This window comes from Neocloeon triangulifer, unplaced genomic scaffold (genome assembly GCF_031216515.1).
Source record: "Neocloeon triangulifer isolate White Clay Creek 2 clone unplaced genomic scaffold, ASM3121651v1 ptg000002l, whole genome shotgun sequence".
Classification (NCBI taxonomy): Eukaryota; Metazoa; Arthropoda; class Insecta; order Ephemeroptera; family Baetidae; genus Neocloeon; species Neocloeon triangulifer.
In genome coordinates this window covers 575772-601152 of record NW_026775545.1, presented here as the reverse complement: position 1 = coordinate 601152, position 25381 = coordinate 575772, and the positions used below count along the sequence as shown (strand labels likewise).

At 37.5% G+C, this 25381-nt stretch overlaps 1 protein-coding gene across 12 annotated transcripts in view; it reads right to left on the bottom strand.

Moving 5' to 3' along the window:
- The window catches only part of LOC132202622 (CUGBP Elav-like family member 4), a 310726-nt gene that overhangs the window by 108457 nt on the left and 176888 nt on the right, over positions 1 to 25381 (bottom strand). For 2 of the 12 annotated variants that reach the window (XM_059629727.1, XM_059629681.1), the window contains exon 1: positions 12407 to 12618. The exons of the other annotated variants lie outside the window; for them this stretch is intronic. The gene's annotated coding sequence lies outside the window, so the exon portion shown is untranslated. Of the gene's footprint in view, positions 1 to 12406; positions 12619 to 25381 lie in introns of those variants that run through there. 12 annotated transcript variants of the gene reach the window in all.

Genomic DNA, 25381 nt, shown 5'->3' with positions numbered 1-25381 from the left:
ACCCCGCCAAGCGAGAAATTGCGCTTCGAGGGCCACTTGAGTCGAACGGCTTTTAGCAAATGAACCTGCTTTTCCATTTTTTTTTTATAATAATAAATATTCTCATCCAAAAAGGTTATTATGCCTTTCCCGTAATATTTTATGGAATGAATAAACAAAAAGCGTCAAAAATGTTTATACTAGAAAATTCATGTTTCATTTAACTTAAAATATTGCTTCTCAGTAAAAATATAAAATTTAAATACAGAATATTTGCAAATTATTTTTATTATTTCCATGATCATCTCCTCGATTGTTAATTTCTTCAAACAAATTATTTACTACACAATTTTTTTCTGAATTTACAAACTGTGTGAACTATTGACCTGTTTGAAGAGGAATTAAATAAGTTTGAAAAACCTTTTGTCGTCTTGTTAAAATCATTTGTGAGCGATATAAAAAGTATCTATGAATTTAGAAAATTAATAATAATTACTTAATAATTTAAACCCTCCTGCACATATTAATTTGAACTGTTTCTGGATATAGATATGATTATGTTAAAGTTGAACTAAAATTTTCAGCTTTAATAGTTCTCAAAATTTGCTTTTACATTGACCACTGCGGCCGATGGGGTCTTTTTGATCTCGGAAGTTTTAAAAATTCTTGCTAGTGTTGGTGCCGTTTTGTCTAACAATTCCTTTCTTTTCAAATAAATTGTTTTCATCAATTGAATGTAACAATTTGGATAAATAAACAACACCCGGATACATTAATAAACATGATTTAAAAAAGTGGATTACGACCGAGACATTACATGTAATATGACTTATGACACAATAAAAGAGAAGATAAATAATATTTAACAATAATTGGATGATTTAAAATTTTAGTTTTTTTATATATATTATTATTAATTTTTAAAAACTAATCACACTATCAAAAAAACAGATAAATTTCTAATATTTTTCCAATTTCTTTTTTAAAAACTCCAATTCGAAAGTCAATTAGGTGAGGTTGAACATTGATTTATACCAGATTCAACAAACCACAGATCAAATAAATGAATTACCTACCAGCATTTAAAATCTGATTTCACCTTCAGTGCACAAAAAGTCAATTTATTCGCGAATTAAAAATGTACATTTATACACATAACTTCAGAGTATGACTGCCTCGTCAAAAAGCACGCTCGTCTCTTTTGCGCAAACATTTTCTCTGCACACAAGGGACACACGTACGTAGGCTTTGATGTCAATGATAGTGGGTCTGTCCGTCCGTTCGTCCGCTACTCCAATTGATTAGGCACGCCGATAACTTTGTGAGCGGCGCGACCATTCATTTTCGTTTGAAAAATTTTGTGTTCCGAATCAAACGCCGGTCTCTCTTTTGAAAGATACCTGAGTGCGGCGCTGCTTTTCATGCGCGTCCCTCGCTCGCTCCTCTCAGCCCTCGTTTCCTGCTCTTTCTCTCTCTGTGTGTATTTTAATTAGAGCCCGTCAAGGCGCTCTCGCTCGTCAACCCGCCAACTTTCCACCGGCCCCCCGTCCACCCAACCGACCGGCTGACAAATTTTAATTATCGTGCCGAAATTGCCTGCTGTGTGATGCCAAAAAGTTTCGCCTATAAAAGTCATCGGAGCACAAACAAGCCGGTGCGCGCGCTCGGATTATCGGGCCGCGCGCTTGTTGCGCGGAAAAAAAATAATCCGCGACGGGGCGACATCGGCAGATTGGAAATTGATTTTTGAACCTGGCCGCTGCTGATTAACTCACGCACGGATTAAAACGCTGCACGCGGACGTAGAGGGCGCGACCGAAAAAGCCTTGATTTGGAATTCAACAATTCGCGCAGGTAAAAATGAAAAAAATAAAATTGCCTTTTTGTCTTTGTGCTGCAGCTCGCATGCCATCATTTCATTGTTTGTGCTTTAAAGCGCTTTTTGCCATTCCATTTCACTGAATACAAGCACAAAGGACAATTTGGTTGAGTACATTTGAATTTAGTTTTTTATTTTAAATTTCAAAAATGGAAAAAAAACGATGTAAGTTGATGATCAATTAAAAAAAAAAAACTGTTGTTTTTCAATAAAAAAAAACTGCCGTAATCTGAAAAGCTAAAAAGTTTTTAAAACTTTATGTAGAAATTCTTATAACTTGATTAATTATAAAAAAATTTCAGAAAATAATATTTAGTTCTCAATATTAATTTATCTGAATAATTTAACAAGCAGGATCACAATCAAAGTTCAAAGTTTATCCGTTGATTAAAAATCAGTCTGTCGAAAGGTCAAACTGTTCTGATAAAAACTTCATCAGCTGCGAACATTCAGTGGAGCGTTTTTGCTCGGAGCTTCGCTGCAAAGTCGATATTCAGCAATTTGCATTCATCTCTTTTGTCTTACACAGTTCTTCTGGGCGCGCGCGCGCTTGCGTGGCAATTACAATTTCAATTTCCCGTTTGCGCGAGAGCGGATTAATCCGTCAACAATTGTTTCCAACAAAGCGTGCGATTACAATCTGCAGTGAATGGGTGCAGCGGCCGTGCCGGGCGGCGGAATCGAATCGTCCCTTGAATGTAATTAACGGCGAGCGAGCGCGAGCAATTAGGTTAGCGAGCGAAATAATAATCATAATAATAAATTCAGCAGGCAATTGCATTGCGAGCAGAGACGGAGAATCGCGCTTGATATTTCTCCGTAATCGAGTTTGGTGGAATTTCATCGCACGCTGCAGCTCGTCCCCGTCAACCCTTCTTCTCGTCGCCAATATAATGTGTGTTCTGATGAGGTATTTGTCAAGTGCATTCAGCGACTACGCTTTTCAGCGCGAGAAAGAGCCGAAACCGACCGAACACACGTACTCCTGCATAGACAGTCTCCACCTTTAAGAGGGCACAAAGGCGTCCTTTCACGGCAGCCAATCGGTTCTCACGTCTGCAGCTGACACATTTCAAATCCTGCGCCGAAACACGAAACAAAGGGTCACAACGGCCATTCGCGTCAAACTAAACAGAGCATTAAAGCTGCTTTTTTTGAAACTTTCATCACGGAATATTGAAATGTTACAGCCTAGATTGTGAGAAATAATACAGGAATTTAAGTATTTTAGATGGATGTTGAAATTGAGTATGTATTAAAACTTTTTAAAAAAATTAGGAAATAGCCCAAAGTTTGCGATTTTTGTTAAAGGCTTCTTATTGATATACAAGGAGGCTCTAGCAATTTTTCCATAAGAGTGATATTAGGATATGATTAATTTTTATGTCCATGAATACCCAAATTTTATCTTGAAGTTTTATTCAGCAGTAGTTAAGATGTAAATTTGTAAAATTTTGAGCAAAAAATTTCGGGCCGATTTGTTTTAAATTGGAAAAACGTAAAAATTCCCATAAGACGTAATGTTAAATTTCAAAAAATCAAATCTTGGAATAATCCCATGGACCCTAAATTTTCTTTCATGCGAAATCATCTTCTAATGTGGCTGTGCATCCATAAAAAAATCGCGGTTGAAAAATTTCGGGCCGAAATTTATCAATGAGGAACGGCTCATAAAAAAAAAATGAAAATTTCAAGTAAAGGTCACTGTGCACGTGACCATAATCGTCTCCTTTATTTTTTGAAAATATCATCTCAATAGATCAGCCAGAACCATGACTTTGCCATAATTAACTAGATTTTATTAAATCCAAGATGGCCTCCGCCTGGTCATTGTTCTGTTGCTAATAACTCGCGCCCCGGGTGACCAAAAGTCATAACATGGGCATTTTCTTGAAGGAGACGGAAAATTGATTCTATCTATGTCAAAATATCTCAAAAATATATTTTTCCCGCGAATATGTTCGCCTCCTTTAATGCATTGCATTTTTTTTTATCTCTCACGTCAGAAATCAAATTAAAATTAAAAATTTTTATGTATTGTCGATAAGAATAAAAATTAAAATTCAGATTTAAGTAATTTGACATAAGCTTTTGTCTTTAAATCTCATTGGGGGACAAAATGTTGCATCTAATTAGCTTGTTGACAGTATAATATTTAGCCAGACCAGTGTTTATTATCCATTCTAGGGTACTCGGCCTAATTTAACGTGCAACCCTCTCGAGTGGTGTAGTTGTTTATGAAAAATGCGTCTCTCGACGCCCAAATAAATCTCTCTCGCGTTCTGCATAGTGCAAGCGTAATGATTGTGTCGTTGTAAACAGGTAAATGCACTCGGACGGCTGAAATGGCTCGTTTTACTGCCGTGGTCCTGCGCTGCAAGAAATCGTCGCCGCCGCTTTTAATGCATTAAGGGAGTTTGCAAATTGTTCTGGCAGAGCGGCGGGTGTGATTTGCACAGCGCGTGTTTAATGGGCCGCTTGAAAAGGAGACGCTGGGGAAATAAACTAAGCACTCTCGCGGCTTACTTGAGTGCAAATTTATCGCAATGATAATAATGTGGCTCGGTGCAAGAGATGCACTCGATTTGCATATCAAAATCGGCTGCCTACCAAGAAGACTTACACGCCCGGGTAGATATAATTAGATTCGTGAGAAATGTGCATGGTCGAGGTTGTAATTTTGCGGCGCAAAGGAAAAAGCGCGGCTAATTAGCGAAACAGAGCCGAGCAGCCCGCCCGAGAGATGAATATTTATGTATCTGTCTCGGAATAATAGTTTGGAAAGTTGGCTCCGTGCACACAGCACAGACTGACAGACAACTCGTGCGTGAATTTCACCGCGATGAATAATGTGTGCGGCTGCTCGAGTGCGCGCGAGGCTCTTTTTGCAGTGGAAGCCGAAAATTGATATTAAACTTTGAGAAATTCACCTCACTCAAGTCGAGTGTTCTGTAAATGAATTTTGAAAGTTTCAATTTCATTGTTATTTTCATCATTTGAAATGTTTGAATGAAAAAATTTAGGAGCAATTCCAAATTTTATTTCAAATTTACGATTTTAACAAAGAATGCCTTGGTGATTCGAATTTAAAGTTGCCTCTTCTTCCATTGGCTTTGTGAGTTTCTCATTGTTTAAGATTAAAAAAAAAACAATATCCTGATTTACACGTTTTAGTTGCTGGCTGCAGCAATAATTCATGAGCTTTTGACAAAAAACGAAAATAATACAAATTTAATATTTTAAAATTGTTTACAGCAAATAAAACATTTTTCTAGAAAAGTTATTTTCACGAGAGTAACAGCTAACAAATTTTTTACTTATGTAATCAATAAATTTGACAATTGTTTTTGTACATAAGAAAAATGTAACTGATAAATTGATTGCTTGATAATAATTTATATCTGTATGTATTAATTTTTGACAAAAAAAAAATAATTTCACAGCTCAAGAAATATGGCGAAACATGTACAGCAGGATATTTTTTTTATTCTTAAAACAATTAACAACTCACAAAACTCCATCGAGGAAAAGCTGACTTTAAATTCATTAATTTCGGTTTTTTTCATTTTTTCTAACGAAAAAAAGCAGAATTCCCTGATTTTAAATAAAGAGAAGACCGGTTTAAGGCCATTAATTTTAATTTTGTCATTATTAGTGCAAGCTTTGTTGATATAAACTTTGAACGCTACCTTCAGTTTGAGTCGATGCAAATTGATTTAGTTATATTTTGTAATCAAACGAATAATTTACACAGTGAATAATTATTTTTTCTACGAAATTGAATTTTCATAAAATTCGAAGATTAATTTTGCTTAATTAATATTGTTCGAAATAACCCCCAATCTGTCATTAAACTAAAAATGAAACAATTTCCATCAAGCTAATTAATTACATTTCGATAAATCGCCCACCGTGTGTAAAATGATGTGTTTTTTTTTGCACCGGAAGGTTGTTCTGCATATACATCAATTTGCAAACTAATCAAAACAAAGCGTCCCTTCCGGAGGGCAGGAAAACAACATTAAATTCAGCCGCAAGCACACCTATCTCTCTCCACATTATTTATTGCATGTATAAATATGCTTCTCGAGTGTTTTGCGCTCGGGCCGAATTCAAATTAGATGTTGTGTGTTGTCGGTTTGCCGGTTGTTTTGCGCCGCCGCTATTACAAATAAACTCACTCGTTCGCTCGATATTCCACTCGATTCCCCGATGAATTGGAACATCAAAGAGAAAATATTCTAGTTTTCCCCGCTCGCTCTCTCTCTCTCTGGCTGCGCGCGGTAATTAGCTGCCTGTGCTGCAGAGATGCTTGCTCTCTGTGTTTCCGTTGGCCCCGCGAGCGCGCGCGAATCAATACACGTCACCATCGACGACATGCCAAAGAGGAGCCAATTTCACCGAGAGAGATGGCAAAAAATTTTTTTGATATATACACACGGGTGGAAAAAGGAAATGACGAGGGAATTGGTAATGATGCAAATTTTACCGAGCAAAAACGGAGAGGAAGCGCTTTTTGAGTGCGATTCATTTGCATCGCTTTGTCTACCGGAAATGATAATTAACTTTCGAGAGGACAATCGACTTAATCAATTGCCCGCGAAAAGATATATAAGATTTTTTTATTTTTGCACAGCAGTCACGTCCCTCGGAGATGAAAGTTTAAGGAAAAATTGACTAATTTCGTAGACCACTAAAAACTTTTATACAAGCGGCGCATAAAACGCTGCAAGTGTCCGATGGCCGTAAAGCATCATATGTCATCAAAAGTTGGCGCGCTGAAAGTCAGTTGACTGCGACTATTTTACGGCCAAAATCATAGACTTTATTACATTAATGAAAGCTTGCTTGCTTTTGGGGTTGGAGAGTGAGAGTAGTTTAGTTTGGGCCCCCTGCGTGCGTGCCGATGTCGTGGCCGCTCGTCTTTTTATCCACCCTCGCACGGACCTCGGCCTCGGACGTGACCAGAATGGCCGATCGCGGCCTGAACTGCGCCTTTCGTCATACACGGGATGAAAAAAAAGATGAAAATTAACGACCGAGAGCACGGAATTTTAATTTGCAACGAATGCAAAGGAAAACAATTAATCAGACTCAACGTCGTCTTGAAATGCAATTCCAGAGAGGGGGGCGAATGAGAAAGAAGAAAGATAGAGCAGGAAATGCGTCCGCATGCAAATGATGCAACTGCACTTGGCACCTCCTTTGTTAATATTTAATTGGATCGCTCGAGAGAATAAAAGACGCAGCGGCATTTACAGGAAATTAGTGCTGTTGCATAATTGAATTTTAATAATTAACTTGCCTCTTTTAATTTCACCTTAAGACTTGTAATTTTTTGAAATTGTTATTATTTCATCAATAAATAGTTTATTATTATTTTAGTTCATTTGTCCAAATTGTTACATCATGAAAAAATTTATTTGAAAAGAAAGAAATTGTTCGAAAAAACGGCACCACCATTAGCAAGAATTTTGCTAAAACTTCCACAATAAAAAAGACCCCATCTGCCGCAGTGAGCCTCGGTTGATTTGGCTTTTGTTCTTATCATATAATTGCAAAATTTGTTTCTCAATTTTTAACTATTTTACAGAAGTTATTAATTTTCACTTGTACTTTTTCCGTTCATATCGAGCGTTCACCATAATTGAAACGCACATTTGCAAAAAATTACCCGAAAGTGGAGTTCGATTGCCGAGGGGCTTCTGCGACCTGTTTGGATCTGCCGCGATCGAGTTGCAGGATGAATATATTGGTTTTTTGCCGTGCTCTTCTCTTCCGCACGGCTGTACCTAATCCGGCCTACAAGTTTCGCAGGCGCGGCTGGCTAAGTGAGTGCCTTGCCTGCCTCGCGCGCGACTTTATTCCGTTGGCAGAGCGAGAGAGGTAATATATTCAATCAATTTTGCATTCACCCTCATCCGTGGAGCAGCAAGTTGTTGGTTTTTACATAAAACACTCTCCGCATGCACACAGCATTAAACCCTAATGGCGGCGGCGCGGAATTAATTTGCATATGAAAACACACACCGCTCTAGCTCACTCACATTCATACCGGCGCGGGTCTATTTTGCGACTTGGCAGAAGGAGGAGAAAATTTTTATATATACATTTTAAAGCGGCACTGAGATTTGGTATGCATAACGCGGCGGCCGCACTCTCACCGTCTTTCACCTGGCGCGTGTTTTTCACTCAAACTTTTCTCTCTCTCACTCACTCGACGGGCCAAGCCAGCCGCCCGCCCGCGTGCATAAATAAGCTGCTTACCGTCCGTGTTTTAATGTTGAAACATTTTAATCTGAAGGAGAAGAAGAAGCACAAGAAGAAGTATAGTGCTTACAAAGTTGCGAGTGAGTTGAGCTGCTTACGCCGAGGAATTTATGTTTCCCGGCCGAAGAGGAAAATACGAATTTCGAGAAAAATGATTTCGTGGAAAAGGAAAAGTGTATATCGGAAAATTGCTCCAGGCTTTCCTAAGGTATTTTCATTATGCTTGCCGGGTCGTTCAATTTGGCTTTTCGAACTCTTGACATCTTTTTATTACAAACCTTTAAGTGTTTTGTCACAAATAAGCTTACAGTGTACTTGAAATGTTCTCGTCATCTCGCGTTTGAGCTTTCATTTAATGACATTCCCAAACAATTTCTGACGAAACTTATAAATTAGATCGATCACAATTTTGTTTTTAATTATTATAAGTATAAGTAACAAATCGCGTGAATGAATGAAATAGTTTAATAAACACATACAAGTACAATAAGAAGGCAAGAATATAAATTAGTAATGATTAATAATGATTTCATGGTTGCAAATTCTTGGAGATAATATGTTTATAATAATTTTTAGAAAAAAATTTTAACCTAATATTTTTATTACTGTACCTAATTATCTGCCAATTTTGATAAATATATATTAAATTAAACAATTTCATTTAATAATTAAAAAATTAAATATTTAATATTGAAAATTTAAATTTCCCTTGCTAATTTAAATAATTATATGCTATTATTAATGTACAATTATTTTACACAACTAATAGAAACTAAAATAACAAAGTATTGTTTGTAATTGTAAAATTTTTCCAGATTTTGTATTTGAACTGTTTCTTGCTCTCTATTATGAGAAAGTAATAAACAAAATCACATCTATTTATCAGCAATTGTGATTTTGAAAATCGCACCCTTGGAAAGCCTGGCAAATTTAAATTGTACTCACAAAAGCAGCATTTTAGGGGATGCTTGCGTCAGCGGAAGGCATTATTTGCGTAAGGAGAGTTACTCACCTGAAACAAAGAGATAAATCATAAATAACGCGGGCGAATAAATTACAAAATAACATTTCGACCAAATCCCCTGCGCGCATAATTAAAATCGAGGCGAAAATATTAACTAAAGTAGTAAGTGAGGCTGCGACGCCATCTTAGCAGTGCAGTGATATATTCATTCGGCGCGCGGCAAAGTATGACAAATGGGCCCGGCTTTCTGGCGACGTTTCCTAATTGTTTCTTCGCGGAGAGCGCACCGCAGAGTCGGTATAATATTTTTAAGAGGATTTCTGTTGCTGCTGCGTCGGCGGCGAAAACGGCACCGGCACAAACCGAGATAAAGCTTCGGGAATTTATCATGAGTCGCGAGCGCACCAGGACGAAAAGTTAAATGAAATTAAATGATTGCGGCAAAGTAAGGAAAGGAATCCTTTGGCGTGTGTGAGTCATTTTTCACACCAAACTTTCTTCCGAGCATAAAAAAAATGAAAGTAGAAATTTCTAGGATAATTTCCTCCATCTCGGAAAGTTTCGGTTTAAAATGGAAAACTTTTATGAATTTCACGGCCGATAAATTGCGTGAGAAACGTTGGGGAGTTTCCGTCCCTTTCTTTAAACTTGTGTTTTTAATGCGGCGATTAGTATTACCGGCGCATTTAGCAGGAGGAAAAAGCTAATTTGCAAGATGGTCGATCAGGGAATAAACGACGCATCAAGTGGTAATTAAAATTCGGCGCGCGTTTTCGACCGGCGTCGATCAATCCGCAACCGTTTTAATTGGATTCGCCGCGCCGTTTTTCGTGGCGTAACGAGTCAAATCCGCGCCTAACGAGCGGCCGATCGGCGCGAGTGGAAATTAAACATATTTTCGGCCGACTTTGATGTAATGGGTGGAGATTGCGAGCGTACGAGCCGCGTTTATAGGTCTTTACAAGTGGCAAAAGCCAGTCTGTTATTGGAGGAGCATGTTTTAGATGGGCGGCTCCCAGTGACGTCATTGGTGCTTTTGACCCACATTGCGGGCGGCTACGTGCAGCACGGCCACATGATTTCGCCCTTTTCGCCCTCGCGATGCTGCACCGAGTTACTCTGGCGGCCCAAAACACGCCAGTTTCACGCTAAATCGGGCGATTCCAGTAAATTATTCTAAAATTATATAAAGAACTGAGACCGGAGAAGAGAAAAATGCTTCTTGCTTTGATTGAAATTACCAAAGGCTTGGTGGAAAACAAGAAAATAAATTGTAAGATATGCAACCCGTGCATCACATAAGTGCGGCAAGTTGCATAAACATTAAATTTCAGTTAAAATCTTCTATAGAAATAAAGTTTTTTCTTATTTAAAAACTTACAAAAATCCTTCATAAATCTTTTACTTTTATTCAAAATTTGAAATACTTGATGTAATTTAGAAAATATTATATTCTTAGCTTGAATAATGAGGTAAATTTTAACTAATTATTTGAGTGTAAACCGCGAGTGTTTGGTGCGCTCGGCACCGCGGTGGCAGCCATTTTGATTTCTGCAAACAACGCACGCCGCGAACGAGCACACAAATCAACACCAACAGACACACAACACATCAAATCAGGCAGACGTTTTGCTCGCGAAACAAACCTGCGGCTGAGAGAGCGAGGAGAGAGAGAAGAGACAAGCTGGAGAGAGCGAAAGAGCAGATGATGCACGCCAGCTCGACAAGGTGCGACTAACATTCGGGGGTCGCAAGCTGCCGGGGGATGTCGTCACTTGGCAGAGGGTGCGCCCTCTCCAAGGACACGTTAGAAGAAAAAGAAGGAAAGAAAGGTGGCAACGAGAATGGGGAGACGAATGTGTGTTTGCACGAGAAATTTGCACTTGGCGGCCGGCGAGGGGAATTCGCCAGGCGCCTCGCTCCTTTCAAAATGGGCAAAATGCTCTCTTGGGTGGTGATGAAAGTGGGTCGCTTACTTTAAATACAACCTTTATTTGGTTCATTCCCGAAGTCTAAAAAGTTTGGATTTCTTTTTGAAACTTTAGTTTTTATTTTACATTTCTTAACACATTCTATAGAAAATGATAATTCTAACCATTTTCGTCACAATTTTATCTTGGTTGCTTTAAAACTTCAGATTCTATAAAAGTTTAATTTTTAATACAAATGCAAACAAAATATTAGCTAAAATCTCATTGCATGAGTTTTGAATTAAATTTCATAGAAATATCTACACGATTTTCACGGATTCAGTAGGAATTGGTTGGTATATTTTTATTGAAAAATTAGGAAAATTTAAATTGGAATATGGCTTGAACTTTCAATCATCATGAATAATTTTTCCAAATGATTATTAAATAACAATAATAATAATTATTCTTATCCGTGGAGTGAAAACTTACATATAAATTTCAGAGGCATTTGAAAATTTCACGATTCAATAAATGAATTTCTGTTACAAAAAAGCAACATCAATTGGCCTAACAGCGAGATCTTTCCCTAGGTTCAAAATAACATCAATATTCTACATACTAAAACATCCCTCGCTCAAACAAAGTTCCTGATGCTTGACGAGGGTTGACGAGGTGTATCGATTATTTCTCCGTCTAATCGCCAACTCCTCCATGTCTGTAATTTAGGTGCAAATCGGTCGACGTAAAACACAATATCCGGCAGTAAAATTGAAAGTTTTACGCTCTTTTTAAGAACTCGGCCCTTGTCTCTCAGGGGTTTTTACGCGGAGATAAAGTACCGGTTGTAAAGCGGCGATATTTTAAGTTAATGAGCCGCGGGCTGCTCCTTTATTTTCGGGGCCACTCTATCGATTTTCGCGCTCCTCGCACAAAATAACAAATGGCCGGCCCAAGGTTGATGCAACTCGTGCGTGCACCGACGTGTCTTACTTACTTAAAAGAGAAAGAACGAAGGAGCGAGTCAGGCAGTGATGAATCTATTCCTCAAGCCATTACGCTTTTTCATTCTTTCTTCTTTCGTGAGCCAGACACTTTTATTACTCTTGTTATTTATCAGCGAGATTTCATCGAAAATCCATCAGACCGATTTGCTCAAGGTTTGCTTGATTAATGAAGCAAACCCCGGAGACAATATCAAGTTTTAAGCACACCAAAAAACATCGAGTTTGATAATAAAACACCAACAACAGTCATTTGTCATAGTCAGACGGATGTGGAAGGAATTGAAAGCGCCTTCCAGATCCGTTCAGCTTTTCGTTTTCTTTATTCTGGAAAGTGGAAAAGCCTTGTTCTGAAATAACATTGAACATCAAAAGCCGAACAACCAACATCGAACTATACCTGACGAGTTCGTGGCTCATAGAGAAGCGCTCGCGCCAGAATATCTGAATTTAAAATGTGCTTTCCGGTTCTTTCTGCGATCGAGATACAATAAATATATATCAAATCTCGGGAAAGAAGCGAGGGAAACGCGCGTTCGTGTTTCAGAGTTTGTGCAACAGATAGTTGGCGGCGAGGGAGAGCTGGCCGGGTGCTGCTGGCTGCCTAGAGGGTGGTCGTGGCACGAATGACGCGGTCGGCGGCCGCGGCTCTCGATGGGGTGCGCTTGTACGGCGGCGCGCGCTTCGGAGAACTCCGCCGGGCGCACGCGAGCCACCTGGCGGCCGCGCCACGTGCCGCGGCCACGCCGTTCCCGCACCCATAGAGCACCGCTGACGTCACAGGTGGGGGGCGTGGCCTGCACGGTGCACCCAGGCCAGTCGTGGCACCGCTGCGGCGCTTCTGCGCACGGACACCAACCCCCCGATTCATTCTTCTGCCGTCCGAGCGAATTTATTTATTTATTTATTTGTTTGTTTATTAATAATGAGATATATTGTCCTGGTCGTCGTCGCCGCAGCCAAAGAGAAATAGAGAGAGAGAGAGCCCCTTTTATTAACAAATTCCTCGATGACCGCCGCACCTTTTGTGCGACGACGAGTGGGCGAACGGACCGGTGTGGCACTCGAGCCTGGACGCCGCTTGCATAAGCCGGAGAGAATGCCAGGGGTTGAGAGGGGTTAATTTTCGTCGGTGGAATGCCAGACTCGCTCTTGACTCGTATCTTCTTGTTTAATATCAGCAACAATTTAAAAAAAGGGGTCCTATGCAGTCAAGAGGCACGGAAAGTTCAGATTTTCCACTTATTAGTCAGCATAATAAACTGGCCGTTTCTCTCACAATTTCTGACGTTCATAATATTTCATGTTCAGCATTCATAGGTTTTCATTAAAACAATAAATTTAATTCAATATAGACATAAGGATACGAACACAAGCTCTGAATGCTGTTCCCAGCTTGGAGAAAACAAATATAATTTGCCATGAGCTAGAATTAAATTGCTAAGTATATTATTAATAAGATTGTAAAAAATGCATTATTTTCCTTACCGTAAAAATGAATGGAACAAAAGTTAATCAATTAAAAAACAAAACTTTTTAAATTAAAATGAAAATAATATTAAAAAAAATAATATTATATATAAATTTATTACAAGTTAAATATTAATTTTATTTAACTTTTTTTTAACTATTTTATTTATCACGTTAAAGCATAAAATAAAATGTCATTAATTGCTTTAAAAATATATTTCTATTGTTGTAGTTTCTTTAACCAATTGTTATAACGCATTTTGTACTGTCATTAAAAATGAGTCATTATTCATCTATCATATTTTAAAACTCTCCATTTTCCGTATTCATCTTTAATTACAAGACAAACCAACAGAGAAATATGCCCGAGCCAAAGCAAATCCAATTAAATCTGAAATTCTCATCTATGTTACATCCTCACGTTGCATTTCCCAATCTCCCTCGGAGGCTCAAATGTATTCACATCCCTCACTCGCTCACAACCGCCCCAAGTGAGCTCTCGCGCTCTAGATGCGGCCAAATCCAAATATAGCCGAGGCAAAGTTTAATTAACTCTCTGATGCGCATTTTTGCCGACTTTCGGAGGCAGTGCGGCAGGTAGAGCGCCGGGGCTCGATTTCAAAAGATACGCGTACGTGTAATTACGTTTTGCGCCGCCGGCGAAGAACACGAAGCCAAAGTCTATAAGGAAGGGCGCGAGCAAAGTGTAATAGATCGCGGTATGCCTTCATAGTCTCACCTCACACGCACGCTGATTATCGGCAGGTGGAGCTTTGCATTATTGATTCATTAGCACCAACTTGGCCACAAGCAAAGACAAGATCAAATTATAGTTTAAATACGACAAATCAACTTTTTTATTCTAATATGTTGACTTTCAAATTAAGAAAAAACTTAGAGAAAATTACCTATTTGACTAATTACCAGTTAATTGTACTTTTAATGTCCCACAAAGTGTAAATTCATTGTAAATATTCTCTTTTTACGTCAGCCAACACTAAAATAAAAATATAATAATAATTTGAAACAGCAAAGACGTCTGCTAGATCACCCAAATTAAAAATGTGGTAAAACCACTTTTGAAACTCATTTGAAAGAAGTTTGATAAGTTTTTTTCAGTAAAATGTCAATAATTTTGTCTGAAAATGGACAAAAGATGTTAAAGAAGTTGGCTTATTTCATACCTCAAGAAGCACTAACTGCGTCCATCCCTAACTATTTTACCACTTTTGCAGTTTATTAAAAAAATAAATGTTTCAAAATGAAATTTCTTTTTGAATTAGAATGTCAGGAAAGTGTTCCTATCTGGCTTTAAAATTCATGGTGTCTGAATTTAAAATCAGTTTTTCCTTGATGGGTTTTTTGGGTTGTTTATTGTTTCACAGTAAAAATCACAAGAGACATTAAAAACTATTGAGGAAAAGTCGATTTTAAACTCAAATACTACCATTCCGTCGTATTAACTGATGCTTTTGATTTCGAATAAAGATTAACCAAAAATAAAATTGAGTGGTGCCTTCTAAATCACCATAAAAGGGCACAGGCCGACAAGACTCTGTCTTGGCCTGACCCTTAAAAAATATTAATCCTCAATCATTATTAAATCTTCTTTATTAAAAAAAACATCTTAACTTATTTAAATAGTAAATAGCCTTGTTGAGAATTACTCTAGTGACTGATATAAATTGTCGGTTATTATTTTTTAATATCTCTTAGCATAAGTTCAAAAACTTCTGCAAATTGCTCTTGTTTTCCGATTTTCAACTTTCAACTGTTCCGTGGGAGAATGAAGGAGGCACACCTAATTATTGGAAAATGCTCGGCGCCGTCAAAGGGTGTCTTTGTAACAGAGTTGGCGTGTGTTCCAGAGCCGGCTTTCAGAGTTTGATGCACACACGTTCAATGTCTACGTCGTTGCTACTTGTACAAACACAAAGCCCTCTGCTCTCTGTGCGCGTCGCTTCGACTTGGCCCGATAATTACTCCAAGGTACGGAGCCGAGTGACACACAGAGCCTCTCTCTTTAATCTTTGAACTTTTAGATTAGCGCTGAGAAGCAATGCTGCAAAGCTATTTATCAGAGCCGAGTAATTACCGATGCATTCACTGCCTCGGATTCTGTTGCATCGCTTTTTGCCCGGAGGTGTGCAATTAAATTGCTAGTCTCTTCAGTCACCGTTTTACTTAGTATAAATTCCTCTTAATTTTTATAACTTGATGTAGCATTTAGAATTGAAATAAAAAATTATTTTTCCTTTGAGCTACAATTAGATTTTTTTAGAAAACTGTGTTTAATTCACGTTGCAATTTCGAATATTTTGCTTCATGAAGAATCACTTTTATACATTAAAATTAGCTAATTTAATAACTTAACTTTTTGTATTTTTTAGAATTTCACGAACGAGGTTTGATTCATGGTGATTTGAATTTAAAATCGGCTTTTCCTCGATGGGTTTCGTGAGTTTTTTTTTTATCGTTTAAGAAAAAAAATGTTAATTCGAAAGAAAGAAATTTTAAGAAATCGATTTTTGTACTAATTTTTGTCAAAACGATTTCACATCTAATAAATCGTGGCTGCAGCCCGCAGGCAAAACATGCAGAGGAGGATTATTTTCTTTAACAATAACAAACTTGCATAACCCATCAAGGAAAAACAATAAGTGAAACCGATAGAAATTATATATTTAATAAAAATTTAATTAAATTATATTTTTATATTAGTGCCTATTTAGCCTTTTAATTAATTGGTAGAAAAGCACAGATCCTGAGATTACGAATATAATTTATTATGTTTTTCATTCCGTCCTACCGTTTTGAAAAATATTATACTTTATCTAGAATAATTGAAATAACACTCTTGAAAACATTTCACGCGTTTCGCATTAAATTTAGTTTTAATATTCCAAAAACAAACGACGAGCAAATTAAGTTAAAAATTTAATTTAAATAATAAAAAAACCTTAAATATAATAAATAAAGAAATAAATTACACAATTATATATATTTAAAAAAAGTATTAATGGTTATTGTCATTTGCTTTTATTGTAACGCAGCATTTATTTTTGATTCTGAAACAGACAAACTTTACATAACAGTTACTAATAATAACGTCATTTGATATTTACCGGTTGATTGCAACAATCTTTGGCTTCACTTGGCTTGATTTCGAAAAATGAAATCAACGGACGGTGTAATTTTAGCTAATTTTAGCGCATCGCCTTGCTTGAGCGAAGCGTATCACGTCGTTTCGTGCGTGCATGACGGGTTTCTCACTTGACTTTGATTTGCTCTCCGCGCCAATTAACCGAATGTGCCGAATTCGCAGATCAAGCGTGCTGCAATCGGGCGCGAGCGAGCGAGCGAGAGCTTCTCTCGGGCCGACTTGTCACATCGAATATCAAGTTTCAAAAGTTCGATAATTTGCCAATTACACGGCTGAATGCTTTCTGCCTGGCAAAGTTTGCCTGGCGGCGTCTTCGGAGGCGGCAGTTGTTTTCGAGCGCGCGCGACACTGCGACTCCGCATCGACACTTAATGATAGTTTATAACCGGCCGAGAGAGGGCCGACCCGCGTTTTGCACCTCTCACCCGTCTTCGGGCAAACTTTGCTCGCGCTGCCTGCAAGGTGATTCCAAACTTAATTATACGCCAGGCACAAAGTTGCTCCAAGCATAAAAAAGCAAAAAAAAATGATGCCGAGTACTTCCTCCTTCCTGCCGCTCTCTGCTTTTTTAATGCGATGGTGCGTTTTAACGCGATCACGCTAGAGATGCTGATGGAAATCGCAGTTTTGCTTGGACTTGTAAAGGAAATGATGAAGTTTCGCCCCTCGAGAACTGACTTGTAATCTACTTAACATGAAAGTTTTCATAAAGAAGAAGCTTTATTGATAGGAAGTTATCTGTTTTTAATACGATGATGGACACGCAATAATTAATTCACGCATCAATATAAATTAATTTTTGTACAATAAATTCTGCGTTTTGTTTATTCATTTTCCACACATGAGAATTTAAGTCTAATAAAATATCATTAAGTTGTTGAAAAATAAAATTCAACAATTAAAATAATTATATTATTTCATTTAACACACCCATGGATTCCATGGAAGTAATTACAATACTTTTATTTCTTGCACATGGATAATAATTATTGATGAATTCTTTTATGAATAATTGAATATCAAAGAATTCTTAATTGAATATTGAAAAATATCTCATAATAACCAGCACTTCTACCCTTAATGATCAAGAATTAATCAGTAAATATAATAATGCATAAAATAAGTGGGGCATTGGTTGCATATATAATTTAAAATTTAATACTCAGTCTTGCCAGAATTGTAATTAGCCTTCTTTTCCAGAAGCAAATGAAAAATATTTGTAGTTATTAATTTATTTAATTCTTAAAAAAATGATAATTATTATTAACTTGCAATAAAAATAAATTAATTATAAATTAGTTACATATAATTTATATAATAAGAAAATATGAATAAATAAATATGATACAATTAAAAGTGCGCCATTTTTTGTGTTTGTAAATTCTGCTGAAAAGATGTAATTTTGTGTTGTATCAAGGACTGCGCTGTAAAAAATTAAATTCACAAGAAGAATCTGAGAAAAAAATTAATAGCTGATTTTGCCTCATATTTAGTGATTTTTTAGCTTGTTGCACGTGTATGGCATTCCATCAATACATACACACACAAAAATAAACTAATTAATATGTTTTTCATTTACCAAAAATTCTGAATTTCCTTTTTTTAATATTCAACATCTCCAATTTCTTTTAAATGAAAAAAGCTCTTTGTAGACTTCACTATAAATAGCATTAAATTTGATTTTCTTATTTTTCAAGGAAACGAAAACATCCATTATCGAGACTTGAAGTGGTATCACTTTTCAATCAAAAATATTTGAATTTTCGTCGAAAATTTCTGAGAATGCAAAAAATCCTCCAAATTCAAGGAGCCAATTAGAAGCCCTTTGCGCTTTCTGAGTGCTGCAGAAAAACAAAACAAACAAGGGCCCGATCAATTTGAGAGAGGGAAAGAGACGTGCGCGCAGGTAGGCAAACAAAACGAACCCCCCAATTAAAGTAATTGAAACCGGGGCGTCTTGAGCAATAAAAGAAGAGACGAGAGCGCGCAACAAGCGCCCTCATCATCATTAGGGTGTCATGTTAAGCAGCAATTTATGCGCCTCGAGTAGTCCTTCCTTCCTCTACAAGATATTATATCGTGTGCGCGGCCCCGTTCGCCGTCCGCGAGAGCGTGTTGTATGTAATTGCGCCCGTCGTACATTCGCTCTGCTGCTTAATATGACTCCGTTTTAATGGCAATAAGTGTCACGTTCCATTGTACTTGATGAGCTACGCGGCGGAAATAGGCCAATGAATGCACATCTCGCCGCCACCGGCGCAACTTGGCGACGAAGGGCGCAGCGTGAATTTTAATTAGTCCGGTGCAATCAGCAGCCCTCTCGGCCTTTGTATTGCTTCATTAGCGCTCGCGTAATGAGACCAACACAGACACGGACACGAAACAAACTTTTCGGCCGCGCTTGTTGTCAAGTTTCCGCCCCCGACGCTGTTCATGTGTATAATTGGCGAATTCCGAACTGCCAACTTTGATTGCTACAGACAAAGGGCGGCAGATGGCAAAAACTGTTGAGCTTCAGTTTTTTGGATAAAAAAAGTAGATTTATTTATTTAAGAAGATCACGTAAGTGAAGAAAACGGGCTCTGCCCTTGTTGTAAAATTGATTTTATTTTAAAAAAACAATCTGCTCTACCAGTTCATGGACGTCACCCCTATTTCATGAGCAAGAAAAAATACAAACAAATCAGAAATTAAAAAAAAAACCACTTTGTTAGCAAAAATTTGGATAACTTTTAAAACTCATATTGACAGATTGATAGAGAGAGGTGATCTTTAGTCAGCAAGCAGCACGTTTGCCCATGAAATTGGTTGTTAGATAAATTTTGTTAGTCAAATTTTAATATATGTTTATTTTTTATTATTTGTCCCAATTGTTACATCACATTGCTTACATTTAATGTTTAATCGTTGAAAACAATTTATTTGAAAAGAAATGGAATTGTTGTACAAAATGGCAAAACCACTATAGCAAGAATTTTACTAAAACTCTCGAGATCAAAAAAACCTCATCCGCTGCATTTAGCCTCGGTTCTAATCTCTTTTTTCAATTGCAATTTTTTTTTCTTAGACAAAATAGGGACTTATTGGTTTAAATTTTGAATTCAAATTCGGCAATGCATTTGATAGCTTTTTTATTATTATTTTAATCGTTATTTTCTTCATCTAATAAACAACAAATGACTTAACAAACGCATTCAGTAAAAGTCGAAAAAAGCCAGAAAATAAATACAATCTTTCCATAGACCTCAATTTTGTATAAATACTCAATTTACTCCTGTAAAAAACCTGCCAAATTGTGGCGGCTTAAAATTTAATTATTAATTTCCTGCAAGAGCTTTTATAATTGAAAATTACAACTACGCAGTTTCTGGTTTCACGCTCGCACCCTTTATAATATGCAACAATCTCTTGTTGCACGCAAATGTGGCTTTCCGCCTCGGACACCGCACGCCTGTGAAATTAGCAGCGCGCAATAATCGACGAGGGCAACATCTGTACGTCTTTCTCTCCGCAGCCATAGTATATAGTATAGCTGAGGGAAATTATGATTCTCGAAATGAAGATTAATGACTCGTTCGCCACCCACCGCGAACGCAATTTGCGAAAATGAGCCTTCTTGTTCAAATTTAATTTCGACCTTGCGCCGCCGCCGACGGCAAATTGAATTATTGCACAGCTTTCCGCGCGGAAACCAAAGAGAATTCTACTCGAATGAATAGAGAAAAGTTGTTTGAAAAGAGCAATATCGATGCGATGCTACAAACGTCACCTGTACTTTATGCAACAAAATACACTCTCCGGTGTCGGCGGAGGGGACATTAGAAAGCGATTTGTTACTGTCAACCCGACGGTATAAATTTGGATGAATTTATATATATAAAGGAGGGTTATTATTATCTAAATGAGCGGAAAAACGAGCTGAATTTCGGGCAGGGGAAGGAGAGTGACATGTGGCATTTTCATTTTTCCAGCTAAGAAGGGAAACGTGTCTCGCTGTGTGACGCGCGCGCCTGAGAAATATTATAATGTTCTCTCGTTAGTCGCTCGGCAGTCGAGTCAGTTAGGAATACAATTTCCATTTGATGCTGCAGCGAAAAAGTTTCGTGTGTATATTAAAAAGTCGTCGTCGTCGGTTGAGAAGAGGGGCGCGTCGCAAAAAGTGCGCCAAACTTTTTGCAGCACATTAGAACGCGCGTTCATATAATCGTAATCGCAAGCGCCGGCAGTTTGCCTGCAAAAAATTTATATTTTCACTTGGTGAGCCGAAAAAAAATCGGCTCTGGATTGTTCGTAGGCGGGGATTTTTGTGTATTTATTCAAAGCTGCTGGTTTTTGGCTTTTGCAAAAGGAGAAAGTAAGTGTCTCTTTTTTTTTTCTCTTTCCTCGGTGGGTGGGCGCCGGGCCGCTCGCTCGCTCGGGGTGCAAGTCCGGAAAATGACCTGTCAGATGTCTTTGATAGTTCCTTCCTTTTGGTGCAGCCCTATATTGAGTGAGCGCGCAGAGAGTGCCTCGCCGTTCCAAACTCATTTCGCCCGCGCCAGCCCGCCCGTTGTGTACTTTGCACGCGGCCCGAGACACGAAATTTCGATGTTGCGCCGACCAAATTTGCGGCTCTTTGCCCACATCTGCTGCACGAATTCCGGCAACTTTATATACTTCAATGCGACAACAGCACAAACAGTTTGCACCGGAAGTGAGAGGGAAATGTCGCACACGATATTGCGGATCAAATTAGTTTCTTCTCAGTAAAAGGTGGAATAAAATATCAACAGGAAAACCAACATGGTTGATTCAATCGCAATACATAGAATTTTCAGTTCTCAGAAATTTGCACGCTTGAGTAATCAAATAATATACCACAATTGTGCCAACACAAAATTATATCTTCTTAAATTAGTTAATAATTTTCACTATTTCATTAGATTTTAAAGAAAAAAATATAAATAATAGAGATTTGGCCCCAAATTATTAATTATTATTTCGCATTCATCATAATTTTGATGTTTTTTTTTCTTTTAAATATGAGAATTAGAGGTTAAGTCATAAATTACATACTAAATAATTCTCAATCATCACAATTTTTCATCAAGATATATCAAGATGCATTCAAGTATGCTGAATTAGCTAATAATTCCTCTCATTTCATTCAATAATTGAATTATTTAATATATTTAGTAAAGAGTCCTAATTTTTTTATTTTAATTTCCCAATCACCAAAATTCATGGTGAATTGAATTTAAAGTCGGATTTTTCTCGATGAGTTTTGTGAGTTGTTTAAGAAAAAACAATATCCTGCTCTTCATGTTACAGCTGGGGGCTGCGTAATTAATGAGCTGTGAAATTATTTTGACAATAAAAAAAATAGAATATAAATTGATTTTAGAAAAAAGTTTTCACGAAATAATCAGATATTTTAGAAAATTTCTTTTCCGTAGCTACAATTTTTTTGCAACAAACAAATTCTACTAAACATTTACAATGGAACTTATTAGAAATTTTAAAAAAAGTTGATTATTTGATTAAAATACTTTTACAATAAATTAAATTATTTACTAATTTTTGTAAAATAATTTCAGCCCGCAGCCGAAATATGTAGAGCAGGATATAATTAATTTTTCATAGAAAATAAACAACTCACAAAACCCATCAAGGCAAAGCCGACTTAAAATTAAAATCATCTCGATACTGAAATTCTACCACAACTAAAAAATTTAGTTCTTTTTACTAAAAATGTTAGGATTAGAGCATTAGTCATGAATTACATACTAAATCATTCTCAATCAACACAGTTTTTAATCAAGATCAGAATTAATAAATTTAGAATTTTCTGTTTCGATAAAAATCTCTGCAATTACATGTTCACCTGATCTCTAATTTTCCCAGAAGCATATTCCACAACATCACAAGATTGATTAAAACAGGATCAAATCCAAATCCACCTTTTCCATCAGCACAGATCTCGTTTTTTTTTTCTAATCAGAAATACATACACACATATATATTCGTTTTCCGCCTTTTTTATCACTCAATATCACGCGAGAGTTATCCGGTGGCGCGCGTTTCTCCGACTCTTGATGTTTTTTCCGCCATTTTTCAGCAGCCGGTTCCAATTTTCGCTGCAACTCGAGTGTGATTGATTACGTGACGTGCATCAGCCAGCAGCGGGGCAGTAAGCCGAGGAAACTCGAGATTCCCTTTCAATTTTTCGTTTCTCCGTCGCTGAATTTGCATCATCCCTGCGCCCGCCGGTAATTTATATCGGAGAGCGAGAGACAGAACGCCCGGCCCGCGTAATCAGAGCTGCCACGCGGACGAGCGGCGGCCAACTTATCACCTGTCAGCCGCCGCTGCACTCTATACACGCCTCGGCCAAATTATATATGCGTAACGAGCCGAGATTCATGACTTTTCTCCTTCTGCCGTGTAATGTAATAATGCGCGCGCGAACGGGATAAAAATCTGGCTCGCTTAAAAATTGTGATTAATGATGGTAATTTCTCGAGCGCTGAAAATTAATGCAGCGCTGCCGGATGAATTTTGCAAATTCAATTTTTTACGTCCCAAGGTGCGGTGCACGGGCTTGAGAGGATTCGCTATCTGGGCCTAAACGAATTTGCTCGAGTGACAACTTGCAGCTCGGAGACAAATTTCGTACCAACTCACTTCTGAACTTGGATCCCTCAAAAAGAGAGAAATTATGAGACGATGCAAAAGCAGACTGTCATAAAAAAGCTGGGAAAATATTTTGGAAAATTTTCAAATTCCCACTTGGATAATTATCAAGATTTTGTTGCTTTGCTTAAAAGGAAAAGGCGCGGCGAAAATAAATGTAATTAAAAGGTATAGTTAAAATGTTAAGCTTTAACTTTTCTTTGTTGAACTTACAAAATATTAAGTTTAATATTCAAAAAGTATTTTTTAATAATCTCTTTAATTAACAATCATTTAAATGTATTTCAAACATAAGTTTATTAATTATCATTATTTATTTTATCATTTATTTTAATTATTTTACATATTTACTTTCTAGATGACAAGAAAAATATATCGCTTTGAATGTTTTCCACCAATCAAATAAAATCACTGATATTACATAAAATATGATTTCAATAAATAATGCTTGTGTTAAATTTGTTTCCACTGAGGTTATTTAAATAAACTGAGCAGATGTGGTCATCTGGCAGCGATTATGATTGAAGTTTTTTTAGCATGTTAATATTTAGATTACAAAAATTGTTTTCTCTGAAATTACTTATATAATAATTTAAATTAGATATACAAAAAAAAAAACGAGAGTTTGTTTTTAGTTGCTGCACTTTGTCAGTGTCAAACAACGTTTTATTAGGAAAAATGATTTCTTTCTTGTGATCTGAATCCTAAAAGAATAAATTTAATCAAATTAAAAATGTAGAAATGGTTTGTTTAAGAAGCAAGCTGTACATGAAGAACTTAAATTATTTATATAATCATGAACATTACTCAAATTAAAATTAAAAATTCAACTTGTTTATTGAAGGCTTGATGAAAGTTAGTGAAAAATTATAAACAAAAAGTTAAGGATATTATTTAATGCAAATCTGAGTATTTTCCTTTTGTGAAGATAGAAAATTTCTTCCTGAATTTTACAAGCTTTCTTGAAACCACAACAATATCATAGTGACTATCACAAATTCAAAGACATTTCCCATCAAGCAAATTCAGATCTTTAAGACTTAATAATTATTCCACGAACAATCCGTGAGAGCTGCTTTTTGAGCTCGTTGATCAAGAGCCGAATGCAAGTTCGTTTCTTTGAGTAGGTCACGCGCCTAATTAAGGCGGCTTTTCGCGGAAAATGATCCCCGTGTGCAGCTGGCGAACAGTCGGAGCTTTTATATGCAACACAAAGACAGCTCGGCCGCCGCACTCTCGGAAAGGGGAGCGAGAGCCATTATCTCTCTTCTCTCGCTCGGCTTTGATTCCGGCGCCGGCAGAAGGCGTAATCCTTACATTATTGCCCCCGCGCTCTACATGCACGTAAGCCCTGAAAATAAAATGGCCTAAGCCTCCTTCGGGCTGCTCGCATGAGCTCATTAAAATGATTGACTTTCGCGTGTCTGCTGCCTTGGAGGAGAGAAGAGCAGCAGCTTTTGCACATTATATCGGCGCACTCACTTTGCCACGCTAATTAGTCGGGAATTTTCGCAGAGCAAACAAGCCTGCCAATAAAACGTGTCGGCGGCGGTGAAAAAGCGCGGCACCCACTCGCCGCCGCACAACAAAACGCACGCGGCGCACCAATCACACGGACGTTTCCACGGGCGACAGGTGTAATCCTCTCGGCCGGGGGCTGCACTCCAGAAATAATTTCCAGCGCACAAATTAGCCACCGCCCGAATCACCATAGTAACTTTTGTCTGCAGACGCCCGGGCAGGTGGAAATTCGTTTTATTTGCACGATAATTATCGGAGCGGAAAATGGCACCGCGCATTTGAAGCATTTCAAATGTGCCGCAGACGGGGCCTTTGAGCTAAAACGGGCGCTTTTTAATTAAACTATACACAGGTATCAGCAAAAAATCTTCTGACGGCTTGATTTGATTTGCCCTTTGGTTTTGGAAATCGTCTAGACAGGCGATTTTTATTTTTATTCGGATGTGATGCAAAAATGTTGCTGCGACCGAGTTTGATTAGCATGTCAAAGAGAGAGAAATAATGGAGCGCAATTTTGGCGCGTAATTAAACGCACAAAAAGAGCTAGTA